The sequence below is a fragment of the Octopus sinensis genome, linkage group LG8 (genome assembly GCF_006345805.1).
Source record: "Octopus sinensis linkage group LG8, ASM634580v1, whole genome shotgun sequence".
NCBI classification, from domain to species: domain Eukaryota; kingdom Metazoa; phylum Mollusca; class Cephalopoda; order Octopoda; family Octopodidae; genus Octopus; species Octopus sinensis.
The window spans coordinates 16,129,660-16,153,755 of NC_043004.1; positions in this window are offsets into that span (position 1 = coordinate 16,129,660).

Below are 24,096 nucleotides of genomic sequence, written 5' to 3' on the forward strand. Positions count from 1 at the left end.
CACACACACACACACACACATATATATATATGTATATATATATATATATATATATATATACATATATATATGTGTGTGTGTAGAGATAGATAGATAGAGATGTAAAAATGTAAGATCCAAGGATCGATGTGTAGGAAGAAAGTGAGCTTCAACCAATCTGTTGAAAGTATAAGAAAAGAACTTTCTGGAACTATAGTGGTTCATTGAGGCGGAAGGTTTTGGGACTTTTTCTTTATCGAAGTACAATAAGCTGAAAAAAAATAGTAACATTTCACGGTACTGGCTAAGGTTGGCAGGTATGCGAATAAAAATCCAAGAGTTAAGGAACAGAGTTAATAAATCCGGGCCATATATGTTTCATAGTGAGCGGAACCTCATCTGTGGTAAATATCCAAGCTAAATATATACTGCATGTTACGTTTCGAGCCAAAGATATCTTGATTAAATGAAGTTTACATTGCCGTTAAGAAGTCCGTGTTAACACACGGTTGATTGAATCACAATGCCCTGATCGAATCTTCCTTGTATTAAAACACACACAGATACATAAACAGACACAAACACACACACACATACACAGAAGCTCTTCGGTATATCGAGCGGGCCTTTGGTAAGGGTTTTGTTGACATCAGAACTGTTATATGTATATATTGCAATTAATAAGAGGAATGACCACTAAAGTGGATTCGGTGATTTGACGTCTATCTCTAGCGTATAGGTATTCACTTTAGTTGTCATTCCTCTTATTAATTGTAATATAATTTTTAAATCTTCGAATTTTGTTTATTTTTTCGAATATGCCAAACCACTAGTTTTAAATTGATGTTATATCATTGATATCAATTTCTACCCTTATTATTTTAGTATATATATATATGTGTGTGTGTGTGTGTGTGTGTGTGTGTGTGTGTGTGTGTGTGTGTGTGTGTGTGTGTGTGTGTGTTGTGTGTGTGTGTGTCTGTGTGTGCGTGTGTGTGTGTGTGTGTGCGTGCGTGTATGCAGAATTGGAAATCAGAACATTAAGAGGGACTTAACGTTAAGGATTCTGCCAGTTCGGCGTCTTCAACTTTGAAAATCCAAAATATTAAAATCAAATATACATGTACCAAATATAAACATGAACATAAGTTTCGTGACAATTCCTGTTAGCCGGATACATATGTAAATTATAGTAATTTTTGTTATCAAAAGCTGATCTACGCTAATTATTTTATACGACGCATATATTTTTAGTGTCGATTGTAATGAAGTAAACTGAATTAAATGCTAAATTCCCAATAGTAATAGTAATAGAAAAAGTAAATCTTAACATGAAAAAATTAGTCTTTATGTTTATTGCTTACCACCTTTGACTCATAGGTATATAAACACATACACATGCACAATCCGAAAAAGAAATATACGCACGCACATTATCAGTATATACACACGCACACATATATATGCGTCTGTGTGAGTGAGTGTGTGTGTGTGTGTGTCTGTGTGTGTCTGTGTAGTCGCTCCCGAGTGGTCCAGGCAACACATAACCCAATGCTGGTTTTGCGTGGAGGATCCGTGGGTGATAAAATCATTAAAACCACCGACTCAGCTTGGCGAGTAGGATGATTTAAGGACATACATCCTGCGAGAAAAAACAGAACCCGTCAATTGGCAGATTGACTCAGGAATTTCAAATTCTATCCAATTACATGATATATCTATGTATATATATATATATATATATATATATATATATATATATGAAACATACGTAGTGTTTTTACTTTTTATATTATATATTTATCATTCATTTTATACTTTTTGAGATCTAGTTATAAGTTATAAATTTTTAAAAAATCATATATATATATATTATTTGTTATTCTTGTATTGTTTTATGTCTATCACATAAAGATGGAATATACGAAAATTTATTATTAATCGCGACAATTGTTTCGACACATCTAGCAATGATCCCTCATGGGTGGGACACTCAACAACTGGTTCAGGAGCATTCGGTGGTGCAGATGTATTTCGTCGGGTGATAAATAAATACAACTCGTTAAAATAACTGTTCCGCAATGTAACTTACCGTTTTGTGAAAAGGAAAGCAACCAAACGGAGGAAATATCTTCGTTTATATAGAAGGTCAAAAACCAAATCACAGACGGCAAAAAGAGAACCGAACATGCAATCCAGCGAGAAATATATCTATTTATCACGCGACGATATATATATACATATATATATATATATATATATATATATATATATATATATATGAAACGTACGTAGTGTTATTACTTTTTATATTATATATTTATCATTCATTTCATACTTTTTGAGATCTAGGTATTAATTATATATTTAAATATATATATACTCTTACTCTTTTACTCTTTTACTTGTTTCAGTCATTTGACTGCGGCCATGCTGGAGCACCGCCTTTAGTCGAGCAAATCGACCCCGGGACTTTCTAAGCCCAGTACTTATTCTATCAGTCTCTTTTGCCGAACCGCTAGATGACGGGGACGTAAACACACCAGCATCGGTTGTCAAGCAATGCTAGAGGGACAAACACAGACACACAAACATATACATACACATAAATATATATATATACATATATACGACAGGCCTCTTTCAGTTTCCGTCTGCCAATTCCACTCACAAGGCTTTGGTCGGCCCGAGGCTATAGCAGAAGACACTTGCCCAAGATGTCACGCAGTGGGACTGAACCCAGAACCATGTGGCTGGTTAGCAAGCTACTTACCACACAGCCACTCCTGCGCATATATATATAATGAACCAGATGTTGAGTATCTGAACCAGATGTTGAGCATGTGGAATCGATGCCAGATGTGTCGAAGCAATTGTTGTGATTAATAATGAATTCCCGTGTATTCCATCTTCCGTCTTTCATTTGTCATATATATATATATATATATATTCCTGAACCAGTGTCCCACAGCCGGACGCAGTTTAAATTAATATCATGCAATCGAAAGATAATAGTCGCTTCTCTTGGCCACAATGTTCTAGGCGTTCTCATACCGACATAATGAATCGGAACAGGTACCGTAAAGCATTCCAGTCGGTGCTCAAACAATTCAGCCTACCTACGTTCCTGGGCCGATATTTTGCTTATTAAACCCTTAAAGGCATTTTGACCACGTTGATATCTAATAACAGAGCAAACATAACTGGTAGGCGTACTGCAATGCATTCAATCTTCTGTGCTATCCATTCTGTCAGTTTCGCCGCCTTCAATTATGTGAACATCGTTTGAATATATATATATTCACTTACAATTGTTTTTTTTTATGCTGTGTACGTAAAATATTCTATTTTCATTGCTCTAACTCGAAACTTACTTAACTTTAATGCTTTTATATAATTTGGAAGATGTTTTTTTTTTCGCTACAGTATTAATAAATTTCTTTGAAACATTTTTCAAAAATATGTTGAAATCACACAATATGGATGTTCATATCCCACCATAAATTTTATGCCACTCATACATCACATGTGATAGATATATATGTTATAGCTTGCAGCTTGACTATGAAAGTAGTCATGGAAAATTACTTTTGTGCGTGATGTTTTCATAGAATTGGAAAGATTGCTTAACAGATTCTTCAATATTGTCTTGTGATTCAAACACATATTGAGTTTTTGTATTATTCAGTTGTTCTGCTAATGTTATAAAGTAGCTGCATTAAAATGAGCACTGTATGATTTGCATGATATACAGACAATTTAATTTTGCAGTATTAAATACGGATGGGATAAAGAGAATCGATAGGAAATTGAATAAGAATTATTGATTTAATGACTTCAGAATCTTTCATAAATTAACTTGATTGTGCAGACCGTAAAATCTTTACGCGATGCCGTTTCCACTACATTCTGCAGGTTTTAGTGCCACCAAAATTGACCACTTCATACGAAATGGAGATGCTGAAACAATTCATGTATCGAAAACATCAACTTCTTTATAAGCAACTAAAACACTGTGTTATATACGAATGGTTTGTTAATATTTAGTTTTTATTTTTACTTATTTGATTAATCGACGACGGGTTATTCAAGAGCAGCTGTATATTTATAGCCATATTAAATTTTTACACGGTTAGTTGAACGCTTTGTGCTGACATAGAGGATATGAATCTATCATAATTTTCGGAATTTAAATGCAGCTTGTTTGCGAGTTAATTGTGGAAAATAATTTGCAGATTCCATTGCTTTTCGAGAGAACAGATGATACACTATCGCTTTACGGAAAACATACTTAGAGAAATAGTTATAAGGTAAACCAATCATGATCCGTAAGTCATATGATGAAAAACATCGAAACGAGAATTATATATGTATTGGGTTGGCAACTAAGTTTCCGCCGTTTTTTTTAATTTTGGAATTTATTGCGTTTTTAAATTTTGGAATCTATTTTTTAATCATTTTGGAATCTATTTTATTCATTTATTTTATTTTTTGCTTTTTCTAGTTAATTTTAGTTAATGTTTGTTTATTTTCAGATCATTAAAATGGAATGTCAAGTTAAGAAAAACGAGCATTTTCGACACCTCCTTCTTTTTGCTTTTAATCAAGGTTCTAAGGCCGCAAAAGCTGCTCGTGACATTTGTGCTGTGTATGGAGAGGCTGCCATAGCTGAAAGAACCGCTCGTGATTGGTATGCAACTTTAAAAAATGGAAATTTCGACCTCAAAGACGCACTTCTTTCTGGCCGTCCATTTGAGTTCGATGAAGAGCGATTAAACCAACTTTTGCATGAAAATGCTCGTCAAACGACAGGGGAAGGGCACAGAAAATGGAATGCTTCTACACTGCTATAGAGAAGCATCTTCACTCAATAAGAAAGTTTCAGAAGTATGCAGCATGCCGTTCGCATGCTTTAAGTGACAACAGCAAAAATCAACAAACCAAATCTCCGCTGGTTTACTTGCGCGTCGCCGCTCAACTCATGCACACAAGCAACGATTTCTTCACCGAATCATAATTGGCGACGAAAAATAGTGCCTGTACATCAATATTAAGCAGCGTAAAGAATGGCTTAGCCCAGGTAAACAAGCGACACCACGTGTGAATCAAGATCTTCATCCGCATAATACGTTGTTGTGCGTATGGTGGGACTGGGAAGGGATTATCCATTACGAATTGCTTGAACGGAACCAAACGGTCAACGCAGAACTCTATGTTCAACAGATGGAACGACTCAACACGGCTATTCAAGATAAAAGACCCAATCGTCAGCATGGATTTCTTCTGCTGCACAACGCTCGCCCTCATATCGCCAATATGACTAAGAAAGCCATTCAAACGCATGGCTGGGAAGTGCTGCCGCACCCGCCGTACTCTCCTGATTTGGCAACAACGGATTTCCACCTCTTTCGATCTCTTTCAAATGCCATACACGGAGTTTCGTTCAATACTTATGAAGAATTGAGAGCTTGGTTGGATCATCTTTTCGAGATGAAATCGGGGGATTTCTAGCAACGAGGTATTGAAAATATTGTTGAACGCTGGGAAGAGGTGGTACACAACAAGGGTGAATACATTATTGATTAATTAGTTATTTTTTTTATTAAACCTTTAAAAATTTAAAATTTAAAAACGGCGGTAACTTAGTTGCCAACCTAATATAATTTTATACTGAGATACAACGTATGTCAAACCACACAGTCAAAGAGTCCGTTCGCAATTCGGGATGGTAACCTATCCATTGAAGAAGATTTAGATGTGATACCTATCAAATTAAGCGACCACTTATAGTGTTCGCTGTATATATTACAAATAGTTATTTGATGAATTTAAGCAAAAATACAGCACTATGTATTTAGTTCACGTCTTGGCCGAATCGGCGCTTCTATATGCCACACATTTGCATCAATAATATCGTTCAATATGATAGTCTTTGTGTTTCCCACATTTGTATCTCCCTACTCCATTTTGTCTTTGTTGAAGTGTCCATCACGACGAGTACGTGCATGTTTACATGATATTTTATTCAGAGACAGTTTATGTAAAACTATGCAGTCAAATAGCCCATCGTCATTCGGGATGGTAACTTGTGCTCATATACCACTCTACTATATCACCTACAGCACGCAAAAACCTTAAGAAAGCATAACTGCTAACGATTGTACATTCGAATGCCTGTATATTCGACCGTAAAAACAAACCTTTCCATTTCTACTCTATTTGAACCACTACACCCGGCAGTTGAAATACTGGATAATTCATGACAGTTCCTTTATGATTAATTTTGGCCAAGGCAAGCCTTTACCAGTTTTAGTGAAGTTATAATATTATTTAAAAGCAGCTAATTCATTAAATCGCTAGCGTAACTGCTCTGTAATCAAACTCAGTTTGTGTATGCAAAAGACGTCAGTATTCAGTATTATGCAATAATGTATTGATATTTGAAAGTTTTACTTTCCAAATTTAATGCGCTCTAACTAATAACAAAAAGGAAATACTTTTCAAATTGAAAATCAGAACTGAATTTCATAGTGATAACATTAATAATTAAATTCATATTAATGTAGATAAGTGAAACACGAAATTCAGTATCAACTTCAAAGAAAAAAAAAAAGAGAGAAATTTTCTTAAATTATTTCTGTGAAAATATGTTTACTAATGTTACTAACGCAACTATAATTTCTTAGCATATTTTTTTCTCCTATTGTGTATAGAAACACGATACCGTTTCTTACTGAAAATTTAATAAATATTTCTTATTATTCATCTACTTATTTTCAGAAAGTAAAAGTGAAAATTGCAGAGAAAATAAGAGAAAGCTAGAAACTATTCAAATGAGTGGTTGTGTATGTGAAAAATTTGTTTCTTTCGGTATAATACAGGTGCAATATTAGCAATAAAGACCTAAGGCAATGGCGTATAACATCAGATTATAGCAAGTAAATTTAGATTTTATAACCGCAATGTTATGTTGTATATGATATTGGATGAAAAGCATACCTGTTCAATTTGTACCAAAATTAATTCGATTTATATAAATTTGCATAATTTAAATTAAGGACACGTATGGAGCATCTAAATATCTAAGAAATATGTACAATATACATTTCTTTAAAGTAAAGATTACATTATATCCATATATATATATAGGCGCAGCCGTGGCTGTAAATCCATGGTTACAGGTTCAGGTCCACTGCGTAACAAATTGAGCCATTTGCTATTTGGAATAAATTTTGCTGATGAAAACTGTAAGAAGCCCATCGTTTATATGTGTGTGTGCGTGGGTATATACGACTGTATGCGTGTGTGGGTGAGAGTGTCTGTATGTGTGAGCGTGTATGTATATATATATATGACCGTGCGTGCATGTGTAGGTGTTTGTGGGTATATGTCTGTGTGTGTGTGTGCGTGTGTGTGTCTGACACCACAACAGCTTCACAACTGGCTTTTAATTGTTTACATCTCCATAAACTAGTGTTGGGGCACAAGAGATCGATAGAGCAAGTTCATGGATCAAAAATTCTAAGCCTTGCACACACGCATACACACACACATACATACACACACACTTTTTCACAAGTTTATATACATACGTATATATCATACATACACAGAGAGAGAGAGAGAGAGAGAGATAGAAAGATAGATAGATAGATAGATAGACAGATAGATAGATAGATAGATAGATAGATAGATAGATAGACAGACAGACGATAGATAGATAGATAGATAGACAGATAGATAGATAGATAGATAGATAGATAGATAGATAGATAGATAGATAGATAGATAGATAGATAGATAGATAGATAGGCAGGCGCAGCCGTGGTTGCATTGTAAGAAGTTTAACTCCATTTATTAATTTATGTTTATTATACAAAATACATGTACCCGGAGTTACGCCCTTTTTACTTGTGTGATTTTTTGTGAACCTGATAACTATCTATTTTTGTCCGTGTTAATTGTAAACAAGGGAAAAATACACACATGTATTTATATATATATATATATATATATATATATATGTATATGTATATGTATATATGTGTGTGTGTGTGTGTGTGTGTGTGTGTGTGTGTGTGTGTGTGTGTGTATTATATGAAATTTTGAGTTTAGTTCACGGACCTCCGGTACTATCTTTGCGGACCACCAGGGGTCCACAGACCCCGGGCTCAGAACCACTGAACTATATCATAAACTATAACCGATATCGTGCAGGTGACATACTCTCACTGTTATTGGTCAACTCATTTTTTATTTCTCAGCTTCGTTATTGATTTATCAATGTTTTATTCTAGGAAGGGAAATATAGGAAATTTATTTAGTTTCTGTTATCGTTTTTCTTAAATTCTTATTCGTATCATTATAGGTAAGAAATTCAAGAGCTTATTGTGTACACAAATTATATTTCAGTTTTTTCTCTATAACTATTGACAAGCTGTTTCTGTATCGTCTAAGCCGTTAGCATAAGGTAAAAAAAAGCAGTCAATAAACAGCTGCCTTATCTTACATTTTAACCAGGAGGACAGGTTTAGCAGGAGAGAAAAAAGGGGAAAGAAAATATGGTTCTCATACATAGAGAGTTTGAAACATTTTCGACTGTACTCAGTTAATTTTATTTCGCTTTTCCCTTAACCAAAGCGAACGCACTTAAAGCAAATTCTAAATCAAGTGTGCTATGGGAATTTCCTAACTTTAGTCTGCATTTTAAATTTCAAGCATACTTCTGGTGTGTGTGTGTGTGTGTGTGTGTCCGTATGTGCGTGCGTTTGCATGTGTGTGTCTGTGTCTGTGTGTATGTGTGTGTGTGTCTGTGTGTATGTGTGTGTGTGTGTCTGTGTGTATGTGTGTGTGTGTCTGTGTGTATGTGTGTGTGTGTGAGGTGTACATCCTGAATTCATGATTTGTCCAATCGAATATACGTAGATGCGTACTGTTGAAAGTTCATTCCAATTTCTAATATTAGTATCTACTCCAAAGTAATAAATATATAGACAGGTTATAATTTAAATGTCATGCTGGCGTTTCAAACTTTTAATTCGGTTAAGTAAAGGTAGGTATAAATCTCGAGAAAATAGCTACCTATTTCCTAACTTATTACATCTCACCACTAATTCTGACAAGCCGCTTGTATTGAATAAACTTATTGAATTTCTGTCTGTGATTTATATTGTGGGATGTACGCAGCGGCTGATAGCCAAATAACGTCTTAGTGGTGGCTTAGACACTGAGGAATTATGATAATGACATTAACAACATCTATTGATACCAATTTCTTTTGAGATTTCCATAAAGCACAGCGTAACTAGAATCATTTTAGTTCTTTCGAAGAATTGTTCTTTGATAAGAATGAATCACCAAAAGGGTCAATGGAAATTATTGAAAATTGCAAGAACACGGTGATTTAAAGAAGTTAATGTCCAGAAAATAATCACTTAAGACACAATGGTATATTTGTAAAATGCTTGACAGCTGCGTCTACCTGTATTTATAAGACTTTTAAGCAATTGCTGAACGGAAATTTCAGATCGGCTATGAATTGGAAAAGGACATAAATAGAATTCTTGAAATTTAATGAAAAGTTCTAAGTTTTACCAGATAATATGGTTAGCAGTGCTATACGAATTATCTGAACAAATATCGGAAAATATTTAGGTAAGGAATGCATTGCATTACTTCATTTGCTTTGCTTCTGTTCAATAATGCTTATCTTTAGAACGTTAAAATATAGTGTGCAGTTGCTAATAACAGCCAATGATGTAACACATGTACTTCAGCAAGAAAAATACATTTAAAGTAGCGAATTATAACACACTGCAGTTCTCTGTTACTACTACAATCAATCGCCCATTCAAATGTATAATACTGGACTGATGTGGACAATTTAACAAAAATAAACCATGGTAAGCTTCAGCAAACGTTTTAGAGATTAGGATGCATTATCATTAAATAACATTAATTTCAGCAAATTGTAAGCCACTGAATTACAGACTAAAGCGTGAATTCTGTTCAATAAGAACATTTTGCATTCAAATTTTTCATAGCATTAACGTTTTTTATCTTATTTTATTATAGATTTTTCTTAGTTTGAGGCATTTTTTAAAGAACAATTGCTTCATTTGCAATGGTGTTATGCATTTTTACAGTCGGCTCTGATCATAGAATTGTGATATGAACGTTTAAGCTGAAGTTGGGAATACATACGGATTTAGGTAAAAATAGACAAATTATGATTTGAAGACACAACTAATGCAGCTCTGAGAAATACATATACAGTAATATTAGATGTTTCAGATGAAGTCATATTTATCAACTTCATTTGCAGTAACATTGTAAATGCATAAGGAATTGTGGAATAGCAAATATTTCAAAAGTAGTAGCAATCTATCCTCAGTAAGGCAAGGTATGGATGAAGCATCTCAAGCTACTTATAAAGTAGATAAAGTCAGGAGACATAACAAACAACAATGGATATTTGGTTGAAAAATAGACAATTTCCAACTTAAAGAAAGGAGAACTTTGATATTATATACAGCCCCGTAGCAGTAGTTTACCACTTATTACCTCTCCCTTCAGGAAGACTGATGTTATCGCAAACATTTGAAATACTAATGTGCATTGGAAGTTTCAAATATCTGGACATAAAATTTATAAACATAAATGATATCATCTGTAGACTTCAGTAAAAACTTTGATTAAGTTCGCCGAGTCAAAATGATACACACTCTGAATGTGCATAGAATCTAGGGCACTGTTGTAGATGCAAGGAACATTCTCTATAAAGACAGCGCCGTTCACATTACATAATATTATGACAATGCAGACCGCTCTGATGTCTTGACAGATATACTAAAAGCTGATTTTCTGAACCATTTCTTTTCTTGCATAGCCTTGGAGATTTCAATACGAATTGCAACATCAAATGTAGGAGAATCGCATTTCCATATAGCTCCTTGAAAACTCAGTCGGCATTCTACAACTATTGCTTGGTCTTACTTTTTCACCCGATTTTTGTCGGTGTTTTTACATACAATCAGTTGGTAGGTCCGTTTCCTGTAAGGGTGGGGCATCATATAAGTCAAAGGAACACCTGATATTCGAGGCTTGTTTTGAATTTTTATAAGTGAACAATACATCCTTGTATGGAATACTGTTGTCATATCTGGGCAGATGCATCAGCACGCCACTTAGATACCCACGACCAGGTCGAGAAGAAAGTCTCTAATTTGATTTGTCCCTCTCTCGCTTCAACTCTGCACCCCTTGTCACATAGGCCTGACGTCGTTGTACAGGATGTGTCCAGATGAACTTCCTTAGTTCCTGATCACGTTCTTCCATCTCAACTCACTTGAAAATCACAGCACCTTCATTTAAATTCTGTTGTGCTTCCATAAATCACGAACTCGCGAACTTCCAGGCTTTCGAACTCTCTTCTTTCCTATTATTTTATTCCTTCTTATGACGGGAATTCTTTCAAGTCTAAAGTAATTTCATTCCTTTCGCCTTAAATTCTCCTTCTTCTTAGTTACATTACGTGGTTTATCGCCTTGTTTGGGGATTTCTGAAAAAATGCTTCTGATATTGATTATGCAGACGTTATACCTTTTTATTTCTAATATCATCAGAGAAGATCAACGAAATAAGGAAGCTGCAAAACAGACTGAAAAGCACGTCAATGATGAGGAAAAAATGAAGTAAGAACCGAAATTGCATGGTCGCCGATGAAGATAATATCTGCAAAAGAAGAAAGAACTCTATATAATAACATCCAAATATAGATTTTTACAGTTGTTATAAAAAGCATATTGATAAAGGTATTTGAATGCTAGACATTCACAAAATATTGGCTAGGAAGGTAGCTAGAACATGTACAAAGAATTTGCGGTGCGTGAAGAAGGTTCAATGCGTTTTATGGGGGCAACGCCTACTGAAATATGTATTTTATAGAAAATGTATGGTATTCTTAACAGGGGCCATCATACAAATTAAATTTGTGGAGGTGCTGTTGGCGAATAACTTATGAAATTGAATAATATAAACCATGTAGCTAAAAAGAAGCATCACTTGTCGAATTAATTGGAGCTGTTGCTAGGGGACACGAGACATGAAAAGAAAATTGATGCAGAGATGACGGAGGACGGAAATGTGGATGCGGCAAGCGAATCAAGTGCGAATGCGTTAAAATGGTATCATTGTACAAAAATAAATGAATACATCTTTGGTTCCCGATGAAGAAGATTGTCAGTTCCAATTCAGTGTTCTTATTTTCTTGAACACAATATCATGAATTGGGATATCTTATTGGTTGAGTTTTCAATGGTTTTAGGTGTCTGAAAAAGCGACATGGACGTCAGTAAGCAGAATAATAGGAGAGCGGATTATCTAAGGAAGATAGTATGTAAAAGGATATACATGAATTTAAATGTATGTGTGTATATGAGTATGCATACGCACATGCATATATACACGCATATATGAGTATGTATATGCACATACATATAAGTATTTGTATGTGTCTATGAATGGGTTTTCTGCGCATAATTTAGTTATTGTTTTAAAATTTCATGTTATAATCATATTTCCAGCGTTTAATAAATAGAACATATTTGTGGTGCATTTTTAGATTTATTTATTCGGTATGTTAGGCTTTCACTAATTCCACTGTTGTTTCTTTATAAATAATCTCTATTCAAATTTTGCAGAATGAAAGAAATATGATTCTATGACAATAGGAAACGTATTGTGTATATTATATATATATATGTATATATATATATATATATTCTGTTGCCTCTTCTTTTAAATCGTGTAAAACATGATTAGTTCAAATCTTTGTGTTCTCGAATATTACGTAAGCGCTACTCAGATTAACTATATGTTACGTTTATAAAAGAATTCCAATACTACTCATCATATCTGTCATGTTGACGTCTTAATTTTAACATTTATTTCCAAATCTCTTGTTTGAATGGTGCGAAGCCCACCATTTTCTTTCATATTTATGAAAGAAAAAAATTAAAGAAGAGAGTTTGAAATAATATTTTCAAAATTTATTCAATTACATTGCATTTAATGCTTGTCAAGATATGATCCTTTCAAAGCGTTAAAACACGCGAAAGAATTTATCGTTTCTTTTCAAATTTCATTTAGGAATTGAGTAAAAATTTGGCGCTTATATCAGTTCTTTCAATCCTTTCTAAATATCAGTTGAATATTAGAATTATCATGCAAAATATTTATTATTAAGAAATCAAAAATAGTGATGTATATTCACAAAATGTTGTTGAGTGTAATGAGAAAACATAAAGCAATTATAAACAGTATAAGTCAATCGATTTGCAAGTCAATACAAATTCATGAAATCGATGATGTACAACCGTGCACACATAAGTACACAGCGATAATTGTGTGTGCCGAGTGAAAATATACACACACACATACATATACATACATAAATATATGTATATATACATAAATATATATATGTATATATACATAAAATATATATGTTTATATGTATATATATATATATATACACCTATATGTGTATGTATTTATATATATACACATATATATACATATATATACATGTACATATATATACATATATACGTACATATATATATATATATATATATATATATATATATATATATACATATATATATATATATATATATATATATGTGTGTGTGTGTGTGTGTGTGTGTGTGTGTGTGTGTGTGTGTGTGTGTGTGTGTGTGTGTGTCAACATGTATGTATATACATATATTAAGGTTGTGAAGTTTCCCCGTATCGAAGTACGATAAGCTGAAAAAAGTAAATTTTGTAGTTCACCACTCTTCGGTAGCCGGACGTAAAGAGGTAAATAAGTTCCCACTTCAATTCGTAGACTAAGGTGGTAAGTGATAATGTAAGTGATAATGAGCCTTTAGCCTCTTTTGCCAGCGACACGGGAAACACGTCAGATGCTGGCTGATCGACAAGGCGGAAGAGTCATAGAACAATAGCTTAAATCTTATTGTGGTCAAGTGGAAAATCTGTACCATCAGACAACGGCTGGTGGTCGACAAGCGCGTGAGCTGCTCCTGCGGTGCCGCTTCATCATCAAACATGCTCGTTGCACTCTTGTACGTCGTTTGGTACGGAGCGTGAGGGATCAGAGAGGCAGTCGAAGACACCAGCAGATCTACAATAAATACCGCAAAGTGACGCTGTCAACTCAATGCATATTATACAAATTACAGGGTTTGGAAAAAAAATGGAGACGGCTCGTTAAATTGCAGTTTTATTATTTAATACGAAATTGGTCCTCTTTGACGTAAAGCACAAATACGTGGGTAATTTTGATGATTTCTCTAAAAAATATACGTTAACTGTTTTGGCGATGATGGCAGAGGTAAATGAATTCCGATTTGCTCCTACAAAATACTCAATAATTTTTCGACTATATTGAAATTCGATGGTTATGAAGGATAATCTAATTATCTGAATTCCTTTAGTGCACTTCGTACTAACTTTGAGTTACATTAACTGTGTGGATCTTCACAGTGGAATTTGAAAAGAATCCATAAAATGCGATATCATCAGAGAACAATTTTTGTACCATACGTTGGACAAGATCAATGAAAATACATAGACAACTCTTGGCGTTATCTCTGCCGTTAAGAATGACTAAAAGCCCATGAGAATTCTGTAATATAGCTGCCCAGATCATCATAGAGTCACCTCCATTGCGCACGTTCATCGGAGAGAATGACATACTTCTATTGAGCAATTATCAAATACTGAGAGCCTAAAACAATATTTCTGCTTACTAATGTTGCTTGGAAATAGGAGAGTTTTTGCAATTTCGGTACTTCCATGGTATCTAGTTTTTGCAATCTAGAGCGAACGGTTTTAGCTGGCACAAACATAGCAAGTAGATGGTTTACTGCTGCCATCGCTTTTGCAACAGTAGTTCAACAACTTTTAGACAATGTGTTGCATGGTTCAATATTCCCATTCTATAAGCTTTTGAATCATGCTTGCCAGAGCTGGTGTCGACTTCGTTTTCTAATGCCACCATACTTTTAGAATATGAAAAACTAAACAATCCTGCAGTTTCTGTGTCTGCAGCAACTACCATTCTCCAGTAATGTCTCCTATTTAAAACTCACTTGGTGCAACAGTATAGCTAATTTAAGTATAAATATATATGCAAAGTAAATGAAATAATACAAAGGAGTATATCATGACGCATGAATAAAAATATACAGACTTGATTTATATTCAGGTTCGATTTTAACATAGTGCCAATAGAAAAATATAATACTGAAAAAGTAATGTTTTCGATATTTTGCCCAGTTAGTATAGATTTCACTTGATCCCCTACGTTAGTATTATTATTATTATTATTATTATTATTATTATTATTATTATTATTATTATTATTATTATTATTATTACAGATTGTTTATTTCCAGTTTAGATCTTACCATTAAACATTGCCCATGTTTAACTAATTATGGAGAACACTAACCAATTGCTTCTTCTAAAGATTCTGCCTTTCATTTGACGTTAAAGAGGTTATAAGCTTACTTAATACAATTCAACGTAAATTAGAAAGGCAACAAGAAGCGTTGCTCGCCAAACAATTATCCGCTGTTTACTATAAGGACATGATTTATATGTGTATTTGTGTGAATGTGAGTGAGTTTGTGTCCGTTAATCTGTTCCAATCTGTGTGACTTGATTTGCATGAAGTTTTGAGATACTTTGATACAAGATTTTAACGACCAAATCAAATTCAAATGTAGCTTCAAATATCTCATAATATGAAGAATAAAACCTAATCGTCACGAAAAAAAAAACGTTGACAGAACAATTTACGGGAAGCAGATCACGCACCCATCTTTCATCGGACGGTTGTGATGCCACTATATCATAATCAGGTGACGATTTAAATTAGAAGCCATAGCTATCTGTGCAAGCTTGAAAATGAGGAAATCTCTTTCTGTTCATTTACAGTAATGGTGAATTACGAATATATATGTTTGCTTTTATAGTATTGCTCTTTAAAAGTTGCTGAAATTTAAATGAAACTAAATAATAGCTCATCTTCTATAACAATATCTCTTTTACTCTTTTACTTGTTTCAGTCCTTTGACTGTGGCCATGCTAGAGTACCGCCGTTAGTCGAGCAAATCGCCCCCAGGACTTATGTGCCTAGTACTTATGTGTGTGCCTAGTACTTATTCTCTCGGTCTCTTAAGCCGAACCGCTAGGTTACAGGGACGTAAACATACCAGCGTCGGTTGTCAAACGATGTTGGCGAGGGGCAAACACACACACACACACACACACACACACACACACACACACACACACACATATATATATATATATATATATATATATATATATGCATATATATACGACGGGTTTTTTTCAGTTTCTGTTTACTAGATCCACTCACAATGCTTTGGTCAGCCCAAGGTGCCACGCAATGAGACTGAACTCAGAAGCATGTGGTGGATAAGCAAGCTACTTACCACATAGCCATTCCTGCGCCTATGAACCATTATCTATTTCCATTTATCAGCTTCTTAAAGTGTCATATATGTGTGTGGGTGTGTGTGTGTTTGTGTGTGGGTGTATGCGTGTTCGTGTCTAAGAGAGAGAATAATTGTGTGTGCAGGTGTTTAGGTTATTGTGGGTGTATGACTATGCATGCATTTATATATCTGGAGATGAGGTTGCAACTTGAAGATAAGATTTTAATGTGATTTCCCTGAATTACCATCACCTCCACATCCTTTTTCCATAGAAGCACTTCATACTTTGCGAGTTCCTCCAACTATACACCCATCTACCTTTCTATCTTACATATAAATACGGCACGCTAAACGACCTCGTTAGTTGTATCAAAGGAGCAATGAAGCTAACGGTGTGAACTCTCTCTTCAATTGTATTCATTATACGCAATCGTTGCGCCCAAAAAATTACGGCCATACGCAGGGAAGCTTTTAATTCTTCTCTCCGTCATAAAATATTCCTTAACATATGGAATCACTCCACAGTGTGTCCCATTCGAAAGAATGCCAACACTTATGACCCAGCCAAGCATCGTTCTATTTCATTTACGTCATTTTTCCTTTGTGTGTGTGTGTTTCTATGTTAATGATTACAGCCATTAACAATGACGTTTTTCAACAGCTCGAATTTCTCTCAGTCGTTCCGTTTCTCATTCTTTCATCTTTTACACAAACCCTACCGACATGGCTTACATAGAGGTACATACTCTAAGACTAACATGCAAATGTAACCACGCCTATGTGACACGCCAATTTCGCTCAGGAGAGAGTTTAGCGAAGGCAGCATTCTAGCACAAGAAGTAAACATTGGTTCCCACTGCGCGTTACCTACGAATCTATCAAAGTTCTGCGTACTATTTCTCATTTCTTAGATCAGTAGTTTCCTACCAGATTGACCATCAATGAATATTTTAACGGACCACCTTATCTGCCATTTTGACTCAAATTGAGTGTCATCCATTCTCTCCTATAAAAGAATGAGTTCCTGAATGCTGATTCATATAATGCCTACTCCTATGCAAATTATTTCTAACTTTCATTATTAATGAACGTTCCCCAACCATGCTTTGATTCTTACAATCAGAGGCTACATACAAACCAGTATAAGTTCTGTGAATAGATACATTGGGAGTATCACTCTTTTGGGGCCAAACCCTTAAAAATCTTCAAATTTTAATATCAACAAAAATATGGTATCAGATCTTTCTCAACAAAGCAACTTTCAGCTGGACTCTGACCATTGCAATTACCAAGGGTTCCTCCTGGCCGACCGCATCCCTAACATAAACAGAACTGCATCCTCAAGACTGGACCTTCCTTTAAGGATCATTAAGATATGCAATCTCCAAAAGTTGATGACACCCAACAAAGCACAAATGAGGTCCAGTATTGCGTATTGTTCTCAAGTCTGGGACGGAGTCAAACATGCGTAGAAAGGCATGGTTGACTTGATTGAGGGAATTCACTTTGAATTACTAACAGGCACGGTCTACTCTCTGAACAATAGACCTGTGTTTCAAATATCTACCTTATCTTCTAACACTCCCACTACCTTTCACCCCCACTAACCATCATATAGTCCTCTCAAACAGCTCGCTGCTCGTGTCTTCTCTGTCGGTGTTGAATTGCAACAATTGAAAGAGAACATTGACGACATAAAACTCAACGGTTGCCGATAACATCCGAAGAGTATGGTTTCTGCTCCTTCCCCCAAACTTTGGATGTTTATTCGTCTGAGTTTGTATGTGGGCGTGTCAATACATATGTGTGTGTGTATATTGTAATGTGTGTGCGTACGTGTGAGTGCGTGTGTCTATGCATATGTGTGTATGTATGTGTGTGTGTATGTCAACGCATACCCAGCATTATAATATAGTTCCACGAATCTAAGTTTGTATAATTTCAAATCTATAAGAACCGAGTTTAGAAAAAGGTTTTGAAAACGAGAACACGTAATTTACTATAAATAACCATTTTCTAAATTTGACAGTAATCTTCTACCAACCGAATTCTACAAATAGATGATTACTTATTCATTGAACCAAGAGAGTGGATTGACAGAGCGGGGACAGAATGCTTGGCAGCATTTGTTTCGGTCTCTACACACTGTTCTACGGCTCTCTCAAGTTGATACGTACGTTTAAATTTTTCTGGGTCGGTAAAATTAAGTACCAGTTAAGTACCGTTACCGATTTGATCAAATATCAAGCCTCATAAAATCATGTATCGTTGTGTCTATGCCAAAAATCGATATTCAATGACCACTAAAGTCATAACTAACGAAGCTCTATCGCTTTCGATTTAAATATTTACAACTATAACCCCAGCAAACATTGTCGTTTACACTGCAAATGATTTAAGATTAAATTGTATAAAAGGATTATTTCATTTACATTGGTTTAGGACACCAGTTCTTCTTACGTTGCAGAATGAGGTTAATTCTTTTACTTCTCATTGAATTTCCATTGTACATTCAATTACGTTTGCGATTATATCCATAATGAATTATTAATCCCTGACTTAAAACACCAATTGTATGTGTGGCGGCTTCGATCCCCCCCCCACACACACACACAAAAAAAAACAGCTATAATGTTCAAGGAAAGTTACCGTTTCCTTTAAGTCTCTTTTATCGATATTAATTGATCTTCAGTTTATAAATTAAATCACTATTTCTTTTTTTATCGACACTAATAGCAACACTAATTAAATCTGTACGTTCATTAATATTTCTACTTTAAGCAAACAAAAAGAAAAAGCGGGACGCCACAACGGTGTTAATGTGTTAGAAACCTGACACATGTACAACAATTGAACAAGTTTAAGTGCTTCTTGGTGAAAGGAATCGACAATTTGAAAAAGAATTCCGACTTTAAATTACGTACTTAATGGAAAATTATTTCAGTTTAAACTTCGGGGTGTTAATTAAAATTGTAAATTATGAAATAACTGCGTCGCATATGGTAGATTGTGTGTGATTAAATAGAAATGAGAAGAAAACTATTCGATTCTTAGAAGAAATAGCTTTCAATTTTTATATGCGTAACGACACTGGAATCAATATTACAAAGGATATGGAGAATGAATGTTTATCAAGAAATTGTGTCATTAAATCAAACGTTTTCTATTCTTTGTGTCTGTACATACATGTGTGCGTACATACATGTCTGTGTATTTGCATGTATGTATGCACATACATACAAAACATATACATGCATATATATATCTATATATATATATATATATATATATATATATATATATATATATATATATATATATAGGAAAACTTGAAAGAGGAGACAAACGCTCAATCTTATAAATTGTACACTCGTACAAACACACGCACACATGCACACATAAATTTCTCCAACAACCCCCAACGAGCTCTTCATTTTACGACTCTATATCAACAATTCCAGATGCTCATTTTAAAATTCACAATTATAGATACATAATACTCATGTATCATATTCAATAAATTTACATTTACAGAACATAATACGCTCACGCGCACACACACACACACAAATATGTTATGTGTCTGTGTGTGCGTATATGTGTATGTATATATATATGAATACATATGTATTTTTATACAACTAACAGCATATGAATATTTACATATATATATATATATATATATATATATATATATATAGGGAGAGAGAGAGAGAGAGACGTTTATTTACTATTATAAAGTTTCGTAACGTGTGTCCGACCAGCGTTAGGGAACTTTTCAACGCAGTTGAAAAAGAAAATACTTACGTATTCAATTAATGCTGAATTTACATCTCTCTCTCCTTCCTTCTGTCCCTCACTTTCTCCCTCTTTCTCTGTCTTCACTATCTCTCTCTCTCTCTCTCTCTTCTCCCTCTCTATCTGTGTATATATACACAATTTCCTTTTTAGATTTGTAGTGAAGAATTGTAAAACATTTAACAATATCTTCCATCTTAGGTTCCTGTAATGGCGTACAGACGAAACGTCATCACATAAAGTCGTAAACAAAAGAGACGTTTACACAGACCACACCAAGGGAGATAATCTGCACATGTATTTACATATATATGATTGGATGATACATTATCTCCGATTCTTGACTCAAAATCTGAAACTTGATCCCTATTTGGTAAATCGACCTGAATTCTATGAAGAAATATAACGCAAGAGAACAAACATATATGCATGCACACATAACAACAAACGTGCTGAAAATATTCGTGCATAGGTGTATTTTGGTAGATAAAAGCATCCCCGTTACATATTTAAAAGTAAAACATTGTATGTTGTTGAACACTACAGAATAGCTTCTAATATAAAATAATAAATGCGTCCTTTTAAATCTTAGCCAGGCTCATGGGCCCGGTTTCCCGGTTTCAATGGCGTATGTGTGCTCCCTAGCTGGACGGGACTCCAGTCCATCGCAGTGTTACTCATTTTTTCCAGCTGAGTGGACTGGAGTAACGTGAAATGAAGTGTCTTGCTCAAGAATACCACGCGTCACCCGATCCAGGAATCGAAACCACAATCTTGCGATCATGATGCTGACACCCTAACCACTAAGCCACGGACCTCCACATTTTCTAATATAGATGGTGAGAATTAAGGCAGCGCGTTGGCAGACCTGTTACCACATTTGAAAAAATGCTTAGTAACACTTCTCCCGACTCTACTTTCTGAGTTCAATGGTATGAGGGTCAACTGTGCGTTTCATCCTTTCGAAATCGATAAAATAAGTAATCGATTTATCCCCTTCCCCGAAACTGTTGGCTTCTGCCAAAATTTGAAACCAAAGTAAGTGATAAGATTAATAACATTTTAATGATTTAATGAAAGTACTGAAGCTTGTTCATATAAAATTATTTTAAGATCTAGTGCGGTGGTTTGAATTCCACCAATCTTTCATTATCGAATTATAAAATACACTAAAAAATTACAAAAAACATGGAGGTAAAATAGGTGAAAATAAAGAACGCTATAATTTAACTGTCTGTTTCTGCGATTCATAAATACAGGCAACGGTTATAACAGTTGTTGATTAAATCCAATACAACCCTAACTATGTAAGTGGTACAACGCTACAGAAATAAATCAATGTTATGTAAATTCTTTTTCATCGCTTGTATTATAAGCAAATTTATTCTTCTATGGTCTGTCTTTGTGAGAGTTTTCCCCACAATACTTGGCAAAATACCTTCATTGATAATATAAATATTTCATGCAAACGACGACACAAAACACTGGGCGATTAAAAATTTACAGCATTTGTCAGCCGCAATTGATCAGATGACATGTGGTTTACAGATTAAAGCAAAATTATTCAAAGCAGTGTAGTTTTTAACGAAATAAGACGGTTGAATAAAACATACGAGATTTTTTATAACATTTTGAAGTCTTTTATGGAGATAATGTGTGATATACACACAAACATACATACATGCATATATACACATATATATATAGCTAGATAGATACATATATATATATATATATATATATATATATAATTAAAATGAGGGTGTCTAAAAGACACCAACATGCCGAAATAGCAGTCGAAACTCTGACTATAAAACCACGTATATATATATATAATATATATATAATATATATAATATATATATATATATATATATATACACCAACAAAAAGAGACAGACATACATATACATACTTTTGATTTCGCGCATACGCATTGTTTGTTTTTCATTTTCTCGAGTACACAATATGGTAGGGTCAGTTGGGAACTGTTTGTGAGAAAAACAGCACCATGACGCAATTCACGCTGCCAGAAATTTGGAAACGACATTTGCACCGGAATCTCCAATACGAACATCTCAGAGTGATTGGGTTCAGAGCCATTTGGTAGACGGAAACTGAAAAAAGCCCGTTCGTATATGTATATATACATATATATATATATATATATATATATATATATTATATATATATATATAATATATATATATATATATATGTATTTGTGTGTCTGTGTTTGTCACTCCACCATCGCTTGACAACCGATGCTGGTGAGAATAGCACTAAGCTTATAAAGAATAAGTCCTGGAGTCGATTAGTTCAAGTAAAGGCGGTGATTCAGCATGGCCGCAGGCAAATGACTGTACTAAGTGAATAAAAGAATAAAAGAATATATACATATATATATATATATATATATATATATATATATATATATATATATATATTAGCCTTGAAATACAGTTTTAAGTATCTGCACTAATGTCCTTATAACCTTACCTAGACTGGACTTCCACTCTCACTCTACTGAAACTTTAACGATTGACCCTAACCCCCATACAATACAGACATATCTATATCGTTACCTTTATTTTTGTTTATTTCTTTATTATCTTATTCTTTACCTTGTTATCTTTATCTTTTTTTTTATTTTATTCCCTCTATTCTCTCCCGTACACACTCACTCAGAAAACTCATTTAGGATATATCACTCATTACCTCATCCTTTATTTCATTTTTTATCTCCTCCTTAGTGAAGGAGTAGGTATTGATTTCAGTTGCGCTTGATTGTTTGTTTGACCGTGGACAAGATATCTTAAGAACCGCTGGATGGATTCGGACGAAACTTTCAGTTATGTTAGGCCTTGTGACTGGCACGAAGTGATTAGACTTGGGGATTTATCCGAAACCGGACAAGGATTCTGGATTACTTTTCCAGATTTTTTTTACTTAGTTTTTGAGAGCGGTCGGGCTTCATTTTTATTATTGTCGTTTGTGAGAGCAGTCGATTATCTCATTTTAAAAATCATCTCCGGTTAATGATTGCGAGGGCGTTGGTGTTGCCTTGGCAGAGGTTTCTGCTCTTTGAGTGCTCTTGTTTTCATTATAACCATTTTTATTTATATTTTTATTATTTTTTATATCTATTTAATTCTTATTTTTTCCCTTTTACCACTGTAAATGTAATTATTTTCCCTTTTACCACTGTAAATGTAATTATTTTCCCTTTTACCACTGTAAATGTAAAATTGTGCAATCCCTTCTCCGATCTCTCTTTCTCTCTTTCTCCTCTCTCTTACACTCTCTCACTCTCTCTCTCTCTCTCTCTCTCTCTCTCTCTTACACGCTCTCACAAAACCCATTTATGTCCATCCTAACTTCTCGCTCTATATACACAATGACAATATGAATACATCATTCAGAACACTATCAAAATATTGCCTGTATTTACCAGGGATTTTAACTAAAAACCTGTACCTCCATGGAAGTACCGACCGACATCCATATCCTCTTGAAAAAGATGCGTTGTGAACATTATTCTCCTGCTTGTATTCTTGTAACTGCCTTTACTCTTTATTCTTCTATTTTACTACTTTATTCTTCAATTTTATTCCTCATAAACTGTGAATTTTATTCCTTGTAAACTGAACAATTTTCCCCATCTAAAATATTCAAACCTATCTCTGATGACGGAATACCTAATGCAAAATGACTTGACATACTCGTTCTGCCTTGGTTTTGTTTTTTCCTCTAATATAATATATACATGCTATAACGGAACCTT